Consider the following 18589-nt stretch of genomic DNA (forward strand, 5'->3'; position numbering starts at 1 on the left):
ATCTATTACCATGCCCAAAAATCAAGTACAAACGGATTAAAGACATCAACATTAATCCGTCCACTTTCAACCTGATAGAAGAGAAAGTGGGAAGTAGTCTACAAGATATAGGCACAGGAGGCCTCTTCCTAAGTAGGACCCCAGTAGCACAGACAATAAGAGAAACAATGAAAAAATGGGATCTACTAAAACTGAGAAGCTTCTGTAATGCAAAGGACACTGTCAGTAGGACAAAAAGGCTGCCTTCTGACTGGGAGAAGATCTTCACCAACCCCTGATCAGACAAAGGTCTGATCTCCAAAATATACAAAGAACTCAAGAAACTAGACACTAAAACTCTAATTAACCCATTTAAAAATGGGGTAATGAACTTAACAGAATTCACAACAGATGAACTTCGAATGGCCAGAAGACACTTAAGGTCATGCTCAACCTCCTTAGCGATCAGGGAAATGCAAATCAAAACCACTCTGAGATACCATCTTACACCTGTCAGAATAGCTAAAGTCAAAAACATCAATGATAGCCTATGCTGGAGAGGATGTGGGGTGAGGGGAACACTCATCCATTGTTGGTGGGAATGCAAACTCGTGCAGCCACTGTGGAAATCAGTGTGGCGGTCCCTCAGGAAACTGGGAGTCAACCTCCCTCAGGACCCAGCAATTCCACTCTTGGGAATATACCCTAGAGATTCCCTAACATACTACAAAAGCATTTGTTCTACTATGTTCATAGCAGCACTATTTGTAATAGCCAGAACCTGGAAACAACCTAGGTGCCCCTCAATAGAAGAATGGTTAAAAAAGGTGTGGAACACATACACATTAGAGTTTTACTCAGCGGGAAAGAACAATGACATCTTGAATTTTGCATGCAAATGGATGGAAATAGAAAACGCTTTACTGAGTGAGGTAAGCCAGACCCAAAAAGAGGAACACGGTATGTATTCACTCATAAGTGGATTCTAACCATAATTAAAGGTCTTTGAGCCTATTATTCGTGATCCTAGAGAAACTAAATAAGAAGATGAACCTGATGAAGATTATTTAGCTATCCGCCAGGAGGTAGGAAATAGACAAGAGTGCCAGGTAACCTCGGGTGCATGGGGAGGAGTGGGAGGGTTGATGGAAGAGGAGAGGGTTAGAGAGAAGGGAGTAGGGGAGGAATGGGGAAAGATCGGTGGCCTGGGATGGGGGGGGAGGGAGGAAGGATGAATATGGGATCAGGGAAGAATATATTTCAACTAAGGGAGTCATTTTAGGGTTTACAGGAGACTTGATTATATATGGGATCCCAGTTCCAAGGAGAGATTCCCCAGATTGTTCTCTGGACAGAGGAGAGGGTGCCTGAACCGGCCGTGGCCCATAACCATACTGATGTATATTTTGCTTATCACCATAGATCCTTCATCTGGCGAAGGACAGCGATACAGATGGAGACCCACATTGGAGCATCGGACTGAGCCCCCCAAGGTCCAAATGAGGAGCAGAAGGAGGAAGAACATGAAAAAGGAAATCAGGACTGCTAGGGATGCTATCACCCAATGATACAAGGGAACGGATCTAATGAGAGTTTACCAAGTCCAGTTGGACTGGGACTGAACGAGGATGTGATCTAACCAGATTCTCGGAATTTGGCCGGATTCTCTGAATGTGGCTGGCCCGAAGTCTTTCTGAAAAGCCATTGACTATGACACTGGGACTTGTTTCCTCTGCATATACTGGATTTTGGGGATCCAATCTGTTTGGATAGTCACCTTCCTGGACCTGGAGGGAGAGGGGAGGAACTTGAACTTCCCACAGGGCAGGAAACCCTGACTGCCCTAAGGGACGAAGAGGGAGGAGGAGAGGGAGTGGGGCGAATGGGAGGGTGTTGGGATGAGGGGCGGAAATGGAAACTTTTATAATTTTATAAAATTTACTCTAAAAAAAATAAACAAAAAATAATAACCAGAGTCAACAACCACTGGTTATTAATATCACTTAATATTAATGGACTCAATTCACCTATAAAAAGGCACAGACTAAGAGATTGGATACGAAAACAGGATCCAACATTCTGCTGTTTACAAGAAACACACCTAAACCACAAAAACAGATATCTACTCAAAGTAAAGTGTTGGGAAAAGGTTTTTCAAGCAAACGGACCTAAGAAACAAGCAGGTGTGGCCATTCTAATTTCCAACAAAATTGACTTCAAACTAGAATCAATCAGAAGAGAAGGAGATGGACATTTTATACTCATAACAGGAACAATTCATCAGGAGGAAGTCTCAATCCTGAGTATCTACGCCCCTAATATAAAGCCTCCTACTTATGTAAAAGAAACACTTCTAGAACTCAAGGCAGTCATCAAAACACAGATACTAATAGTAGGAGACTTCAACACTCCTCTCTCACCAATGGACAGGTCAATCAGACAGAAACCTAACAGAGAAATAAGAGAATTATTGGTGGTATTGAATCAAATGAACTTAACAGACATCTATAGAACGTTCCACCCAAATAGGAAAGAATATACTTTCTTCTCCGCAGCTCATGGAACCTTCTCGAAAATTGACCACATACTGGGTAACAAAGCAAACTTCCACAGATACAAAAAAAATATTAGTAACCACTTGTGTCTTGTCAGACCACCATGGATTAAAGTTAGAATTCAACAACAGTGCTAGCCCCAGGAAGCCAACAAATTCATGAAAGTTGAACTGTCAACTACTGAATCACCCCTGGGTCAAGGAAGACATAAAGAAAGAAATTAACGTCTTCCTTGAATTTAATGAAAATAAAGACACAAAATACCCAAACCTATGGAACACTCTGAAAGCAGTGCTAAGAGGAAAGTTCATAGCACTAAATGCCCAATTAAAGAAAACGGAGAAAGCACACATTGGAGACTTAACAGCACACTTGAAAGCTCTAGAAAAAAAAAGAAGCTGATTCACCCAGGAGTAGTAGAAGACTGAAAATAATCAAACTGAGGGCTAAAATCAACAAAATAGAAACATAGAAAATAATCCAAAGAATCAATGAATCAAAAAGCTGGTTCTTGGAGAAAATCAACAAGATCGACAAACCCCTATCCAAATTAAAGAAATGTCAGAGAGAGAACATGCAAATTAATAAGATAAGAAATGAAAAGGGGGACATAACAACAGACACAGAGGAAATTCAGAGAATCATTAGATCTTACTATGAAAATTTATATGCCACAAAGTTGGAAAATGTACAAGAAATGGACATTTTTTTAGATAAGTACCATATACCAAAGTTGAACCAAGACCAGGTGAACAATCTAAATAGACCTGTCAGTCGTGAAGAATTAGAAGCTGTTATTAAAAATCTCCCTACCAAGAAAAGCCCAGGACCAGATGGTTTCAATGCAGAATTCTACCGGAACTTCCAGGAAGGGCTAATACCTATACTCCTTAATGTATTTCACAATATAGAAACAGAAGAATCGTTGCCAAACTCTTTTTATGAAGCTACAGTTACCCTGATACCAAAACCACACAAAGACACAACCAAGAAAGAGAATTACAGACCAATCTCACTCATGAACATTGACGCAAAAATACTCAATAAAATACTGGCAAACCGAATCCAAGAATACGTTAGAAAAATTATCCTTTATGATCAAGTGGGCTTCATCCCAGAGATGCAGGGCTGGTTCAACATACGCAAATCTATCAATGTAATCCATCATATAAATAAACTGAAAGAAAAAAACCATATGATCATTTCATTGGATGCTGAAAAAGCATTTGACAAAATTCAACACCCATTTATGATAAAGGTGTTGGAGAGACTGGGGATACAAGGATCATACCTAAATATAATAAAAGCAATATACAACAAGCCATCAGCTAACATCAAATTGAATGGAGAGAAACTCAAAGCCTTTCCACTAAAATCAGGAACGCGACAAGGCTGTCCACTCTCACCATACCTCTTCAATATAGTGCTTGAAGTTCTAGCAATAGCAATAAGACAACATAAGGGCATCAAGGGGATTCGAATTGGAAAGGATGAAGTTAAACTTTCGTTATTTGCTGACGATATGATAGTGTACATAAGCGACCCCAAAAAATCTACCAAAGAACTCCTACAGTTGATAAACACCTTTAGTAATGTGGCAGGATACAAGATCCTAAAAAAGAGAATTACAAACTAATTCTCACTCATGAACATGGGTGCAAAAATTCTCAATAAAATACTGACAAACTGAATCCAAGAACACATCAAAAAAATCATCCATCATGATTAAGTAGGCATCATCCCAGAGATGCAGGGCTGATTCAACATATTGAAAACCTATCAATGTAATCTATCCCATAAATAAACTGAAAGAAAGATTAATATGATTATTTCATTAGATGCAGAAAAAGCATTTGACAAAATTCAACACCTCTTTATGATGAAGGTCTTGGAGAGATTAGGGATACAATGATCATATTTAAATATAATAAAAGCAATTTACAGCAAGCCGACAGCTAACATCAGATGAAATGGAGAGCAATTCAAAGCAATTCCACTAAAATCAAGAACAAGACAAGGGTGTCCACTCTCTCCATATTTCTTTAACATAGTTCTTGAAGTTTTAGCAATAACAATAAGATAACAAAAGAAGATCAAGTGATGCAAATTGGAAATGAAGAAATCAAAGTTTTGTTATTTGATGATATGATAGTGTACATAAGTGACCACAAAAACTCTACCAGAGAATTCCTACAGCTGAGAAATAACTTCAGTGAAGTGGCAGGTTACAAGATCAACTCCAAAAAATCAATAGCCCTCCTATACACAAAGGATGAAGAAGCTGAGAGGAAAATCAGAGAAACATCGCCTTTCACAATAGCCACAAATCACATAAACTATCATGGGTTAATACTAACAAAGGATGTGACAGACCTATTTGACAAGAACTTTAAGTCTTTGAAGAAAGAAACTGAAGAAGACACCAGAAGATAGAACAATCTCCTGTGCTCTTTGGTCAGTAGAATTAACATAGTAAAAAGGCAATCTTACCAAAAGCCATCTATAGATTCAATGAAATGCCCATCAAAATCCAAGAAAAATTACTGAATGAACAATACTCAACTTCATGTGGAAGGGCAAAAACCCAGAATAGCCAAAACTATCTTGTATCATAAAAGAACTCCTGCAGACATCACAATCTGTGACTTCAAACTGCTACACACTACATTGAAAAAAGCCTGATATTGGCATAAAGACAGATAGGAGGCCCAATGGAAATGAATCAAAGACCCAGAAACTTATACCTACAAGCACTGGATTTTTGACAATGAGGCAAAAAATATCAAATGGAAAAAGAAAGCACATTTAACAAATGGAGCTGGCATAACTGAATATGAACATGAAAAGAATGAAAATAGATACCTATCTATTGCCATGCACAAAACTCAAGTCCAAATGGATCAAAGACCTCAACATAAAAACAACCACACTGAACCTCATAGAAGAGCAAGTGGGAAGCACAGTTGAACGTATTGACACAGGAGACCACTTCCTATATATAACATAAGCAACACTGACACTGAGAGAAACAAATTAATAAATGGAACCTCCCAAAACTGAAAAGCTTCTGTAAAGCAAAGGACACTATCAACAAGACAAAACGATAGCCTACAGAATGGGAAAAGATCTTCATTAACCCCACATCAGACAGCAGTCTGATCTCCAAAATATACAAAGAACTCAAGAAATTGGTCATCAAAAGAACAAATAACCCAATAAAAAATGATGTATAGACCTAAACATAGAACTCTCACTGAGGAATCAAAAATGACTGAAAGTCACTTAAGAAAATGCTCAGCATCCATAGCCATCAGAGAAACGCAAATCAAACCAACTCTGAGATTCCATCTTATACCTATAAGAATAGCCAAAATTAAAAACACTAATGACAACTTTTACTGGAGAGGTTGTGGGGGAAAAGGGAACACTCCTCCACTGCTACTGGGAATGCAAGCTGGAACAGCTCCTTTGAATGTCAGTGTGATAATTTCCCAGAAAATTAGGAAACAACCTTCCTCAAGACCCAGTAATACCACATTTGTATATATACCCAAAGAATGATCAACCATACCACAAGAACATGTGCCCAACTATGTCCACAGCAGCATTATTTGTTAAAAACATAACTTGGAAACAACCTAAATGCCTCTTGACTGAAGAATGAATAAGGAAAATGTGGTTCGTTTACACAATGGAATACTATACAACAGAAAAAAGCAATGACATCTTGAATTTTGTGGGCAAATGGGTGGATCTAGAAAACATCATATTGAGTGAGGTAACCCAGATCCCTAAAGACAAATAGCATATATACTCACTCATAAGAGGCTTTTAGACATAAGGCAAAGAAAATCAACCTACAATTCACAATCTCAGAGAACCTAGACAAAAATGAGGACTCTAAGAGAGACATACATAAATCTAATCTACATCAGTAGTAGAACAAGACAGCTCCTGAGTAAATTAGGAGAACAGGGACCATGGGAGAGGGCAGAAGGGGAGGGAAGGGGGTAGCAGAAAAAAAGGATAGCTCAATAAATCATAAAAAATTTTAAAAATAAGGTACAATTTAAATTAACCGATATTTTTCAATCTACATTCTGGCACATGGTTTATTCACTTATGTGGAACAGACGCTTAATAGAAATGCTATGCTAGCTTAGAATTCAGAAATAGATAGTTATATATTTAGAGGTAAACTCACAGATCAGAATTCTCTGCTTGAATGGAGAACAGAGCTCGAATCCAGCAATCCAGCAATCCGAAACGAGCAGCCAAGGAAGAAGGGGCAGACTCAGGCTCTGCATAAGCATATGTAGTAGAAGAGGCCATGCCCCAGTAGGGAGGTAACCACAAGCTGTAATACTTCCTACAACACACTCATTTCCTTAATGCCCATACTTCTTCCTTTGAATCTAACTAGTGACTTCACCTTTCTTCTCAGAGTTCTCTCTCTATCTGGAAGTCCCATCTCTTTCTCCTGCCTAGCTATTGATCATTCAGCTTTTTATTACACCAATCACAGCAACACATTTTCACACAGTGTGAAATATCCCACAACACCATATCATATATTTGTCATTGATTCAAATCATATGCCACCTTTTGGAGAATCCTTTTTTAGCCTTATAGGCTAATGTCATCCTTGATGTTGTGACTTTGTCTTTAAAAGGCCTTTTGTCATTCTTTTAGGCCAGCTGCATCAGGATGATGGGGAACATGGTAAGACCAGTGGATCCCATGATTATGTGCCCACTGTCACACTTCTCTGACTGTGAATCGAGTTCCCTGGTCAGAAGCAATGCTGCATGTTATAACATGTCAGTGGATCGGGCATTCTGTTAAGTCCATGGATGGTGGTTTTGGCAGAAGCATTATTACAGGAAAGGCAAATATATAACCAGAATAAGTTCTACTCCAGTAAGGACAAAACATTATTCTTTCTATGGAGGAAGTAGTCTAATGTAGGCGACCTGCCACCAGGCTATAACCTGGGGGAATGTGCAATATTGGTTTCTCCTGCTGGCAGATGTGACATTCAACAACAGCTGTGGTCAGGTCAACTTTGGTAAGTGGAAATCCATGTTGCTGAGTTCATGAATAGCCAACTTTTATCTTTTTCTCTATGGCCTCTTAGTACTTGGGCCCATTGGGTAATGACAGGGATGGCCAGGGAAAGAGGTTAATGGTGAATCAAACAGTCCATCAGATCTCTCCCTCTGCCAAAGTTACCTTCTGATGCACACTTACACGACATATAAGTTCTTCACATCCTTCATCCATTTGGAGAGATTCTGCCTCAAACCTCTCCAAATGTCTTTCTCTCCCAGCTTCCAATTATGCACTTTCCAAGTTCCTGACCATTCATCCAGTTCACTGGCTATAGACCATGGGTCAGTGTACAATCAGACATCTGCCCGTTTCTCTTTCCAAACAAAATGTATGACCATGTGTACTGCCCGAAGTTTTACCTTCTATGAGTATTTTTCTTCACTGGAGTCTTTCAGGGTTGTCCCAGAAAGCAGTTATAATTCTGCAGCTGCCCATTTCTTTTTCTTTCCTTTTTTGTTTCTTGAGACAGGGTTTCCCAGTAGCTATGGAGCCAGTTCTGGAACTTGCTCTGTAGACCAGGCTGGTCTTGAACTCATAGAGATCTGCCTGCCTCAGCCTCCAAAGTTCTGGGGTTAAAAAGGCATGTACCACCACTGTCCAGCCAACTGTCTATTTCTTGGTGGTACCCACATAATATGCAGAACCAGTAGTAACTGCACTCTAATCTTCTCTTGCTTAGTCAACTGATCATAGGACAATTCAACGGGGTTACAGGTGCATGCTTGGCAGCAAACAGCATTGCAATGGGAGTAGAAACAATAGGCATTTTGGAAACTTCTTCGTTTAACTTCCATGTGCCCTTAAGACCTCCTTGGGTTCTTTCACACACACACACACACACACACACACACACACACACAGACACACTTCTATTTGATACTGGATTACTGATGTGCATGTCCTATTTTATAGCTTGGCAGATCTGATAATACTCAGTTTATAATAAGCAGCTCAGACTGCATGGTAGCCCAATGCTAAATTGTTCAGTTTCCACTAAAGCCCATAGCAGGCCAAGAATAGTTGTCTGCTGGTGATGGTAGAGCCTTGCTTCAAAATCCCAAAGGTTTCTTCTGTGCTCCATATGTAAGGACTTGCCAAATAGCATCCCCATCTGCCATTGATACCATAAGTATCATAGGGACTGCTAGATCATATGGTCCAAGTGGTAGTGAAGGCTACAGCACAGCCTGAGCCTGTTGAAGAGCCTTCTCCTGTTCCAGGCCCCACACAAAGGAAGCAGCTTTCTGAGTTACTTGGTATATGGTCCTGAGCAACACACACAAGTGGGGAATATGCTGTCTCCAGAATCCAAAAAGGCCAACTAAATGTTGTGCTTCTTTCCTATGGTGGGAGGAGCCAGGTGCAATAACTGATCCTTCATCTTAAAAAGAATATTTCTGCAAGCCCCACAGCACAGGACTCCTAGATATTAAGTTGAGATAGAGGCCTTTGAATTTTGGTCAGATGTATTTCCCATTGCCTTAGGGTCACTATTGCTGTGATGAAACACCATGACCAAACAAGCTGGGGTGCAAAGGGTTTATTTGGCTTACACTTTCACATCACAGTTCATCATTAAACAAACGTCAGGACAGGAACTCAAACAGGGAAGGAACCTGGGGGCAGGAGTTGATGCAGAGGCCATGGAAGAGAGCTGCTTACTTAAGAAAATGCCCTACAGGCTTGTCTATAGCTGGATATTATGGAGGTGTTCTCTCAGTCTTCTCTGATGACCCTATCTCATGTCAAGATGACATAAAACTAGCCAGGACACTCATTCTCTGGTGCATATGTGTTATCAACACGATCAGAGCTGCTGCTCCCTCCTGCTCACTTGGTCCAATTTATATATCATCAATATAATGGACAAATGTGTGACATCTTGTAGAAGAGACAAACGATCAGGATCTCAAGGAACAAGTTATGACACAGAGCTGGAGAGCTCATATACCCCTGAGGCAGTACTGTAAAGGTATACTGCTGGCCTTGTCATCTGAAAGCAAATCGCTTTGGGTGGTCCTCATGGACAGGGACTGAGAAAAAGGCACCTACCAGATGAATGACTGAATTCCATGTATGTGGAGATGTGTTAGCCTGTTTGAGTTGGGCTATGTTGGGCACAGCAGCTGTATTTGGAGTCACTAGTTGATTAAGTTCGTACAGTCAATAGTGCTCTTTCCATGTTCTAGTGCTCGCTCACCATTTTCTGCCTTATAGAATTAGTGAACTACATGTCTTTCTGAGCTTTTCCATTGTGGAGGATTAGGCTTTAAGTTTGTTTTTCACTTCATTTTTTATTTTTTGTTATTTTTATGTATATGAGTGTTTGCTCGCACATGTATCTGCGTACTATGTATATGCCTTGTGTCCACAGAGGTCAGAGGGCATCAAATCCCCCAGAAATGGAGTTATAGATGGCTGTGAGTCATTACGTGGTTTCTGGGAATTGAACCTGGGTCTTCTGGAAGATCAGGCAACATCCAGCATTACAATTTCCCTAGCCTTAGAATCCCTTTATCAACACTAAATGAAGGATATTGGGCATCTCCAGTGTGAAGTTTTTACCTCCGATAAGCCTCTCTGCCAACACAATAATCCAAATCAGACCAAATCAAACCAAATTAGGAAAATCCAAGGTTTAATGGATGCCACCACTCCTGGGTGGCCTACCAGTTCCCAGAAAGAAGACTGGACAGGAAGAAAACCAGGGAACCACAGAGAAAGGAAAGGAAACCAGAAAAATGATGTGTTGTTCTCTGGGAGACAGTTTAAATAGCCTGTGGGAGTGGTCTTGAGTCTCTTGGGGAGGGGTCACTGTTTGGCAGACTTTCTCAGAGGTGAAATCTGAACTCCGACAACTACCAGGGCAGGAGGCTTGGGGTGAAAAGTTCCACCAAAAGTTTTCAGAATGGATGCCAGGGGATGGGGTGAAGCCTCCAACCAAACATCCCAGACTCCTTGGGATGCCAGGAGGCTGGGGTGACACTTCCAACCAAACATCCAGCTTCTCAGTAGGCCCTCTGTTGACAAATGTGTCAACCAAGCATCTGAATAAACTTTTGATACCTTTTCTTTAACTTCACAAACTTCCATATTAAACCTAGAATATACACTCAGTGGGCCCATATCAATGAACTCCATCCAAATCAGTTTTATGTTTCTTTTTCCATTATCCCACACCCTTGAAATCCATTCTCATACATATTCTTGACTTCTGCTTGAATGAATTAGCTAACTTAACAAATACATTAGCTGTGCAGTGAAAATTCTCTTCTATCTCACTTCTAGGGGCTTGCTTAGCTTTAAGTCTGCTTTAGGTCTAAAGGCAATGCTTGCTGGGCAGTGGGGACACCAGTACTGTCTTGTCTAGCAGCTCCCTCAGGGAAGATCATTGCAGCTTCTGCAGACAATGCAGGATTAATTCTCCCAGGTAAGGGCAGAGACAGCAGTTCTTCAGAGGTGAACCCTGCTTCCTCAGGTGAATATAATACCCTAAATTAACCTGGAAGCCCCACCTCCCCAAGGACCAGTTAACTTCTGGGGATGCTGGGAGTTGTAGTCTCTGAACAATAACAACAAAGCCTCATGGGGAAAGTATGATGGTCTATGAGTTTTTCCATAAAAGCCCTGAAAACACATGATTCAGAGCCACTCAACTGGGTTGTTTCCAGGGAGTGGTCCTGAATGTTAATCTTGGTCAGTATTTAATATTAATACAGCTTGCTTCAAATTTGGTCCAAATTGGTGGAACTGGTTTTTCTTAAGTGAATCTCAGAATTAACAGTAAACCCTTCAAGATCTGAGGGTTCACTATTCTCAGCCTCACTAGGGTCCCCCCATATACCTCTATGCCAAGTTACAGGCTGCCAATCTCTTCCAGTCAGTGCTCTCACATCACTGCCAACACCCTGCAAGGCTGGAACTTAAAACTGTGTGCAAAGTCAGCCAATCAAACAATGAGAGCTTGGGTTTGGTGTTTTTGGCAACTGGAACTCCATGGTTGCTGGAGAAGTTCTTTTCCAGGACACTCTTAGAAACCTATAGATTGTTTATCTGCACCTGGGGCTGGCTAATTTTATCATGATCTTCCTTTCCCCTTGTCACTTTATCCAGAGATGCTGTAAGCAACCAGACAGCTTGATCAGCAGTTTTATGTATAAAGTCACTAAGTTATTGGGTCCTTGTTAAGGCTTCACAAGAAGTGACTCAAGAGTAGCAAATACTTTTGTAGTTTTTTTGTTTGTTTTGTTCTTGTTCTTTGAGACAGGGTTTCTCTGTGTAACACACTGGTTGTCCTGGAACTCAGTCTGTAGGCCAGGCTGGTGTTAAACAAATAGAGATCCACCTATCTCTGCCTCCTGAGTGCTAGAATTAAAGATGTGTGCCACCATCACCCATCTTCTCTTTCACAGTTCTTTAAATAGTTCACACCATGGACACCAGTGTACTCCCAAGGGAATTTCTAGTGACTATAGGTTTTATCGTGTTAGAGATTCACCCCAGCTACAACCAAACCCTCTAGAGAAATTCATCATGTTTGGTAGTGTAAGTTTGAGGCCAGCCTGGTCTACATTGTTCCTGGACAGTCAAGGACACACAGATAAACCCTGTCTCAAAAAACTAAATTAAATTAAAAGAAAGAAAAATATCCATCCTTATAATTCAGTGTCTTTAGAACCAACCCTGGCATTTATTTCTGTATTAGCAGCTTTTCTGTGGCTGTGATAAAATGTCATGACAAAAAGTGACTTATTGAAGGAAGAGCTTGTTTTGACTTAGGGTTGTAGAGGGAAAGTCTGTCATGGCAGGGAGGTGTGGCAACAGGAACAGGAATCTGAGATTTCACATTTCAATTGCACACAGGAAGCAGAGGACAAACGAAAGTGAGGTGAAGTTATGAACTCTTTTAAATATTTAAGATTTATTTTATCTATATGAGTGTTTTACCTGCATTTATGTGCAGGTATTTATGTGCATATTATGTGTTCTATGCATGCCTGATCAAAGAAGGGTATGAAATGTCTTAAAACTGAAGTTGCAGATGGTTGTGATCCACTTTGTGGATGCTGGAAATTAAACCTGTGCCTTTTGCATGAGCAGCAAGTGCTCTTAATCACTGGGCAATATCTGTAGCCTCAAGCTACAAACTTGTAAAGCCTGCTCCAGTGATTTATTTCCTCCACCGACTCTACATGCCCTAAAAGCCCTATAACTTCCCCAAGCAAAATCATCAACTGTGTACCAAGTGTTCATAAATTCACAGACTCATGAGAGCTCATTCAAATCGCCACATTGGGTTCTCAGCCCAGCAGGGACTCACATCTGTGACCTTCCTTAAGTAGAGAATGAGTGGCTACTATATTCTCCAGGCAGCAGTTCTCAGAGAGACTCTGAGACCTCCATCTTCTCTGTGACCAATTTATTCATTCTTTACTCAGCCCAGATGGGGCCTCTTAGAACATCTGTTGGGTAGTTTGAACTGTTGTGTGGTGAAAAAGTAGAAAGATTATAGGTCTCATGTGTCTGGATAGCCCTCTCTCTACTCGTAAAAAAAGATTTATTTTTACTGATATGTATGTCTCTCTGTCTCTTTCTGTGTATGTATGTACCCCAACCTGTGCAGGTGCCCAAGAACGCCAGAAGATGCCCTGGAGCTGGAGTTACAGATGGTTATGAACTTCTCTGCATGAGTTGTGGGAACTGAACTCTTGCCCTCCATAAGAACAAGAGCTCTTAATTGATGAGCCATCTCCCAGCTCCCCTCTGCTTTTCTGCTTAAGCTTCAGTGAAAATAGAGATGGCCAATGTTAAGACACTTGCAGGCCTCTTAAAAGCAGAGACAAAAATTGTTTTCCACTGCAGAGAGCTGACTTCATGAACAGGGAAGTGCCACTACCAGTGGGCACAGCAGAGCACTCCTGAGCACCTCACCATAGGAGGTGCCTAAACCGACAGAAAACAGATCAATACTTAAGGTAAAAGACTCTCATTGCATCTTGCTGTCTGTGGAGACAAAGAACTAGAATCTTATCAAGGTTACAATTGCCTTGGTGGTATTGCTCCCCACTCATCATAAAAACTCTGACTGGAAAGAAGAAAATAGGAAATCAGCTAAAGACTATGTCCAGCCCATGAATAAATAGTAAAGCTGCCCAGCACAGTAATTCCAATGGATGATATTTCTGTAAAAAATATAATTGTGTTTTGTGATGATCTCTAAAAATGCTGAATGCTTTCTTCATGTGCTAGTCAAACTTCCTCTCTGTGTTTTAGCTTTAAACATATTTATATGTTATTGTAGCTTCAGAGAAGCTATTCCAAAGTAGAATGTTTCATTGAGTTTATGGTTATTTAGGATCAGGACCTTGATATGTAGACCAAGCTGGTCTTCAGTTTGTGATCCTCCTGCCTCAGCCTCCCATGTGTAGGGATTTATGTCTGTAGTACCACATTGACTCTTTTTCATGAGCTGTATCTGAATGCACTGCCAAGATTAGTTGGCAGCACTTGGTTTTGTTCACTCTGCTCAAGAAGCTTACTGGACTGTGTGTGAGCTTGTGAAGCATGTGTGAGGCTCTGGCTCCTATCCTTAGCACTGAGAATGGAAGAAAGAAGAGACAGAGACACACACACACACACAGAGAGAGAGAGAGAGAGAGAGAGAGAGAGAGAGAGAGAAGGAAGAGTTAACAGTTAAAAGAAATAAACACCTACCTGATCGAGTCTCTTTGTGAACTCACAGACTCCTCAGACTCAAGATGAAATTCACCTATGACATGCAGATCCTGTGCAACCTCATTCTAAAATACTGATTTTCCCATGGGTGTACAAATAGTCCCATTTCTTTCCCATTCCAGGTGTTCGCACTACCCAGAAAGCTCTTACTTGGTACCTGGTCTACTCTAGCCCCCAACAGCTCAGCCCAGCCCCAAGGAAGCAAATGGGTTTTCAGACAACCCTAGGACTTTTGCCTTTCGATCCCTTTTGAGTCCCAGGCATAGTAGAACCAGGCTGCTCCCACTGTGTTCTTCCTGTATTTCCTTAAAACTCCTAAGAGTTAATGGTGTGGGCTCACTATGTGTCAAGAACTCTGTCTGCTCCTTCCGAGGATCTGGATTCAATTTCCAGAACCCACATGACAGTTCATAAACATCTGTAACTACAGTTCCAGAGGATTTAACACCCTCTCTGGCCTCCAAGAAGAGTAATGTACACATGTGGTACACAGAACAGAAAACCCCATATAAATAAAATAAAAATATGTATTTTTCATAAATTAAAAAAGAGGTATAGGGATTTTGTTGTTTGCGACCTTTGGGGAATGTTTGTTACACACCATTGGATACCCTAGCTGTCATCCTCTTCTGTCTCAATTGTGTGCCCATAGGATCTTCTCTGTACTCATCCATTATCATCACACACACTGATTTGTTTGAGAAATATATCATCCCCCCCAAAAAAGACAGATGGATACAGGCTGAGGACAGAAGAACACCCTGTCCCCCATACTTACCTTTGGTCTGAGTTCAATCCATGCTTACTCCCCCATGCTCCTCCTCTCAGTTGTCCAGGGTGAAGCCCCTCATGTCTTGGGCTGCCCTTGTCAACTGTCACATCTGAACTCAGGCAGGATTGGTTTCTCTGTTACTAGCAAGCCCACCATCAATATCAGGTGAGCAAGCAGGGTAACATCCTCAGGTTACTTCAAATGACCATAAGTTAGCAGGAGTTCATGGGAAATACTGCTCTCTAATCAAGCCTCTGCCACCATCTGTCCTCAGAGGTCCCCTTCAAAATTCAGGTCATTCCGTAGGCTTCCTCTGAGGTTGGGATGACCACCCCCATATCCAGGATGACTGGACTGGGTACTTTGACAAAATGTCTTGCTTGCCTCTGCTCCCATTTCATATGCTAGTTTTCTCCTTTCTTATTTTCTAGTTTGAGGAATATTGGCATGGACATAGGGCCACAGAACACAGTGCACTGAGATTTTCACAAGGTTGGAAGAGGCCATCAGACCCCCCAGAGCTGAAGTTACAGGCAGTTGTGAGCTGCGTGATGTGGGTGCCATGAACTCAGGTCCCCTGAAAGAGCAGTAGTGCTCTTAGTTGCTGATCTCTCTCCAGTGACTCAGAGGGCTGTCTTCTATTTCTGAAACAGCCTCATGTTTGAACTGTAGAAGAGACTGACCTCAGGCCACTCTGTCCCTGACCTCAGCTACTCCTTCCACTGTACTTGGAAGGAAAAGCCTATTTTTAGGTGAGCAAAGGGATGGGTCTCGTGGATCTGAAACACAGCAAATATTCAACAAGGTGATTGTGTCTGATGCAGGTTCAGAGCTGCTGTGCACCTCCCTCCCTTCTTCAGGTGTCCAGCACTCTCTACTCACCCTTCTAACTAGACAGTGTCAGACCTCAGAAGCTTTCCACACTCCTCTTCTACCCTAATACTTACATTTACAGTTAACATCAAAATTTCTCAGATGGGCTCCCTGCTCAGCTGTTAGCCTTGGTAGCCTTGTGGAAACTTCTGGTGGGAGGCATGTATTTAGCACAGGACCACTAGTCTGTGGTTCCTGGGACAGAGACTAAGAAGAATCTTTGTTTGTGTGTGTGAGTGTGTGTGTGTGTGTGTGTGTGTGTGTGTGTGTGTGTGTCACAGAACCTGTCCAGTCCAATGTTTCTCTCATGGCATTGCCTGGGAAGTGGCTATTGGCAAGCACTTTACCACTGAGCGACACTACCAGGATGTGGCTGTTGATTGACTGTTTACAAAGGTGAAAAGTAACCAAACCAGGACTGAAAAGTAGTGGGGCCTGTACATGCCAAGGCAGGTCAGCCACCTAAGAAAACCAGAGCTTTGGACCAGAATGATTATGTAGATATTGAGCATCTGAAAGCAGGGGAGCAGAAGGGGCCAGGGAAGCCATCAGAGGTCCTGGATATATCGCCTGCCACCAGTTGATATATCATGATATGATCTGAGCTCCACCATACCATACTGGTGCTTTCCTTTCCCCCTCACCATGGTGCCCATCTTGGTTTCCACCAGCCCAGGTGGGTCTGTGGTCAGGGGTTTTGCTGTCTTCTGTACATTTACCTCAGATAGGCCTATGTACCATCTTGCACTGGACTGCTCCAATCAGAGCTTCAATCTGCTCTGAAATAAGGTGGAGGTTCATGCTTGGTGTGACATGTGGAGTCACTAGTTTTCTGTGCCACACGGTAAATAACCACACTCTTACTCACTTGATAAATACACACTTGTCATCTTAGTTCCTGGGGCTCAGACGTTTGTGTGGCTGAGCCTCTCCCAGACCACATCCAGGGTGTGGCCATGTGGTGTTCTCTCCTCTGAGGCCTGGTGACAAAGAACACACTTCCCAGTTCATTTGAGTTGCTGGCAGAACTCATTTGCCTGCAGTTATAAGAGCAAGGGCCCAGATTGTCACAGGCCATCCTCTGTTCCTATAGGCTCCTGCTTTCTCATCAGCCAGCAAGTTTGTGGCTGCTGTTTATGACAGGGTTTACACCCTTGGGAATGGCATCTCTGCCACAGGAGCCACTCAAACTCAAGGTATGAACCATCACACAAAGATCGCCATGGGGACACATCACCTTCTGAAAGACTATCTTTCCTTCACTGACCAGTATGAGCACTTTTGTACAAATCAATTAACCAGACAAGTGCACCCATTTCTAATCCACTCACCTGTATAGCTGTTAGCCAAGAACATGTGGTCCTGATTACTAGTTTTAGACTAGGCATCTAACCAACTTAAAACCAGGTAATGTGAGTCTTCCTTTGTTGTTGTTGCTTTTTTTAACAGACTTGATTCACTTTTATTTTTCTTGTATAAAAACCCTTATGTGGTAGCCACAGCTGGAGCCTGGGTCCTCTGAACAGAGACTCTGGTGTGGGTTTTCACTAGATGGTCAGTGAATTCCTGATAAGGAGACTTGGTGAACACAGTTTCTTTCCAGAGGTCGGGGGTCAGGTAGCTGTAGGTCTTCGAGACGGCATCAAAGGTGGCCTTGGCAAAGTTGCCCAGGGTGGCAGTGCAGCCCCTGACTGATGTGTAGCAGTCATCAATGCCAGCCATCATCAGTAGCTTCTTGGGCCCAGGAGAGGAGACTATGCCAGTGTCTCTGGGGGCAGGAATGAGACGCATCAGCACAGAACCACAGCGGCCTGTCACTTTGCAAGGCACAGTGTGGGGCTTGCCAATCTTGTTCCCCCAGTAGCCTCTCCGCACAGGGACAATGGAAAGCTTGGCCAAGATGATGGCCCCTCGGATGGCAGTGGCTACCTCCTTGGAGCATTTAACACCGAGACCTACGTCACCATTGTAGTCCCCAATAGTGACGAAAGCCTTGAACCTGGTCCGCTGGCCTGCCCTAGTCTGCTTCTGCACAGGCATGATCTTCAGAACCTCATCCTTTAGGGATGCTCCCAGGAAAAAGTCAATGATCTCGGACTCCTTAATGGGCAGGGAGAACAAGTAGATCTCCTCTAGGGACTTGATTTTCATGTCCTTAACCAGGCGGCCCAGCTTGGTGACGGGAATCCACCAGCTTTACCTCCGTGAGCCCCGCGGCCTCGGCCACAGCCACGGCCTTGACCACGGCCGCGGCCCCTCAGACCCTTCAGGCCCCTCAGACCGCTACCGAATCCTCCTTGGAAGCCGCCACGGCCTCCTAATCCTGGACCCCCGGGGCCTTCGGGCCCTCCTGCTGCACCGGCATCATCCGCCATTGGTGTTTTCCAGAAGAAGAAGAAGCTGTTGTTGCTTTTTGATGGTGGTTGGGTTTGTGATTGGGGCTAACCCTGTAGCCAGTCCAGTCAGGGCCCCCAGTCAAGAGCCTCCTGTTTCTGCCTCCATTGTGTAACCTACAGTTTAACCCTTTGCCAACATGCAAGAAAAGATTCCTTCAATCAAGCAG

General features: G+C 42.5%; 1 pseudogene; it reads right to left on the reverse strand.

Moving 5' to 3' along the window:
- Nucleotides 1-17496: 17496 nt before the first annotated feature.
- LOC148118260 (small ribosomal subunit protein uS5 pseudogene) lies at nucleotides 17497-18211 on the reverse strand (annotated as a pseudogene).
- Nucleotides 18212-18589: the final 378 nt, after the last annotated feature.

This window comes from Myodes glareolus, chromosome 23 (genome assembly GCF_982192425.1).
Source record: "Myodes glareolus chromosome 23, mMyoGla1.1, whole genome shotgun sequence".
NCBI lineage: Eukaryota > Metazoa > Chordata > Mammalia > Rodentia > Cricetidae > Myodes > Myodes glareolus.